The sequence below is a fragment of the Dasypus novemcinctus genome, chromosome 8 (assembly GCF_030445035.2).
Source record: "Dasypus novemcinctus isolate mDasNov1 chromosome 8, mDasNov1.1.hap2, whole genome shotgun sequence".
NCBI lineage: Eukaryota > Metazoa > Chordata > Mammalia > Cingulata > Dasypodidae > Dasypus > Dasypus novemcinctus.
Window position 1 is genome coordinate 49762702 of NC_080680.1, and position 3209 is coordinate 49765910.

Consider the following 3209-nt stretch of genomic DNA (forward strand, 5'->3'; position numbering starts at 1 on the left):
CTCCTTGCTTTGTTCTTAGAAGACTTGTTCTCAGGAAAAATGCATTCTTAGACAGTAGGCAAGGGATGAAATGAGAGAGAAAGCCATACCTGAAATGTGTTACTATTCCTACCACCCCACTTCACAACCTACCAAAATTCAGAAATTACCAATAACAGCCAAAATATTCCGTTTTCAGTATCATGCCTTACCTTGGTCAGAAATAGGTTTTATACCCTTTTTACAAGGGGAAAGTTACAAAGTTCTTTTATGAAATAGTTTTCACAGATACCAATGTTTCAAATTACCTCTTTGTTATCTGGAGGTTTTCACATCCAGGGTCATACATTATCATTATGTTCAGGACAAGAGAGAGGCATGCTTTATATTTATTTATTTGCTTATGTATATATTTATTTTTAGAAAGTGAGATCCTCTGGCATTGTGAAAGGGGAAATGGGAAAGGAGAATATCATGAAGTTTGGACTTAGGTGTACTCTGAGGCACATTAATTTTTGGAACATGTATCCTTGGAAGTTGATTATCAGGAAATTTATACTTTTTGAATTAGTTGTTTCCATGTACACTTTGGAAGGGATTATGGACCCCCAGAGTACATAAATCACTGCCTAGATGGTTACCTTACAGCCTCATCAGTTTTCTGCAATCAACTACAGCCAGAGCTATGTTGATACATTGATGGTGCTCCCTTCCAAGGCCCCCATCATCTTGGGTGAAAGATGGGTGTTTCCAAAGCTCTGCAGATAAGACATGGAAGGAGCAAGAAAAGACTCAAGCTGAGATAAAATGGCCAAAGGGCAAAAAATCAATGAAAAGAGAGAAGGTTCCAAATCAACAGAGCGAATCACAGGGAAGAAACAGAGCCAGGAAATTAGTAGGATTGACAGTATAAAGATCTCCTGTGCCCTTTTCAGAGGGTTGTGGGAGAATACCAGAGAGAATCTCGGGAGGACTTTACATAAAATATAACTGGGGGTAGGGTGGGAGGCATCCTGCCAGGTCCATGAAAGTTTATTTCTAGTTAATTCTCACTAAGGCAGTATTAAATGGGGGCAATGCTGTTGCATAGAGTTGTCAACTCATGGAGAGCACAGTAAGTCACCTCAGAAGTCTGAGTTTCTGTGATACCCTGGGAATTATATTAGGGAAACTAAATATGTCAGTAATAGACTGAAGGAAGATCGAGCTGTGGTTTGGTAATGGGAAATGGCTGTTAGGGTTTGATAGAGAAAGCTTTTAAGAAGCTTACCAAGAAGCATTCCTAGGAATATTACTACAAGGAGGGATCCTAAGGACTCCCAGTCCTGATTGGGTATGGACATCATAATGCAAGTATCTTTGTGGGAGACAGAACCAGGGTCAGGGAGGTGTGAACTCCAAAAGTATAGAGTCTTTATTATTGAGGCCTCAGTGCATGTGATCGCTTAGGAATGCCCTGTGGAAGATAAACAGGTGATATTTTCCCAAAATGCTCATTCTTCCAAAAAAAGAGAGCAAACCAAGCTGTAATCTAGAAGCTATAACTTCGAAGGTGTGGACCTAACATGGAGTAATGCTGAGACCTCCAGGGAGGCCCACTAATGCAAAAAAAGGATACCAAAAAGAGAAAATTCTCACCCCTATTTCTAAATGCCAAGGAAAATCCTTTGGACAATATTGTCCTATTGAAGAAGATGACTGAGCTCCTGCAGTACTTCATCCATTCTTTTACAGTCATTTCTTTGTAAATTTAGAGCTTGTTGAGACGATGATGATAATTTCTCCAGGTTATTTCAATGAGATTAGCCAATGCCTAGCTTGTGGGCATGATGCCTCAGATAGTAGAAGCAGATCTAGGGGAATTTTATATTTCTTAATGCCATCAAATTCTCTGGTCGACCTCAGTGAGCACATGTCTAAGCTGGACAGGGTGGTGTACTGTCATTTACTGTCCTGGCTGCTGCAGCCAAAAATTAGGCTGGAGTAAATACAGTGAGGTATTTGAAACCGTCAACAACACAAATAATGATAAAGTTGTAGTTAAAATTCTAAAGCCAGTAAAGAAGAAAATCAAGCATGAAATAAAAATTTCAGAGAATTTGAGAGGCAGGCTCAACATCATTACACTGGCAGACATTGTAAAAGGCCCTGTGTCATGAACCCCTACCTTAGTATTAGAACACAAATTTCAAGCAATTATACCAGGCTATGATATCTGATTTTACATGTATGAGATTCTGAAGACCCTGGATTATTGTCACAGCATGGGAATTATGCACAGAGATGTGAAGCCCCATAATGTCATGATTGATGATGAGCATAGAAAGCTGTGGCTAGCAGACTGGGGCTTGGCTGAATTTTACCACCATGCCAAAAATATAATATCCGAGTTGCTTCCCGATACTTCAAAAGTCCTGAGCTACTTGTAGACTATCAGATGTACAATTATAGTTTGGCTACTTGGAGCTTGGTTTGTGTGCTGGCAAGCATGATCTTCTGGAAGGAGCCGTTTTTCCATGGACATGATAATTATAATCAGTTGGTGAGCATAGCCAAGGTACTGGGGACAGAAGATTTCTGTGACTGTATTGACAAATACAGCATTGAATTAGATCCATGTGTCAATGATATTTTGGGGAGACACTCCCGAAGCCATGGGAATGCTTTGTTCACAGTGAAAGTCAGCATCTTGTCAGCTCTGAGGCCTTGGATTTTCTGGACAAGCTGTTGCGATCCAACCACTCGCGGCTCACTGCAAGAGAGTCACGGAGCACCCCTATTTCTACATGGTCGTGAAGGGCCAGGCCCAAATGGGCTCGTCCAGCATGCTGGGGGCAGTACGCCTGTCAGCAGGGCCCACATGCTCTCAGGGATGTCTTCAGTGCCAACCCCTTCACCTCTTGGACCTCTGGCAGGCTCACCAGTGACTGCTACTGTCAGCCTCCTTGGGACGCCTGTTCCAGCTGCTGCTGCTCAGCAGTAAGGGTCCCTTCTGTCTCCTGCAGCCTGAACAGAGGTGGGCGGCCCACTCCTCTCCCTGGTGCAGCCTGCGCCTGGCGGGGAGGGGTGAAACACTTCAGAAGCACTGTCTGAACTGTTGCTTATGGATTTATAGTAGCTCAGTCAAAAAAAATTATAATAGGACGATTTTCTTTTATTTTTTTAACTTGAACTTTTCACAACTCAGGGGACTCCCTGAAAAATTACCTGCAGGTGGAGTAGTTCATAGA

The 3209-nt window shown here is 42.2% G+C and overlaps 1 pseudogene; it reads left to right on the forward strand.

The window, feature by feature from the left end:
* Positions 1 to 2204: 2204 nt before the first annotated feature.
* LOC101445008 (casein kinase II subunit alpha pseudogene) lies at positions 2205 to 2962 on the forward strand (annotated as a pseudogene).
* The last annotated feature ends 247 nt before the right edge of the window (positions 2963 to 3209 follow it).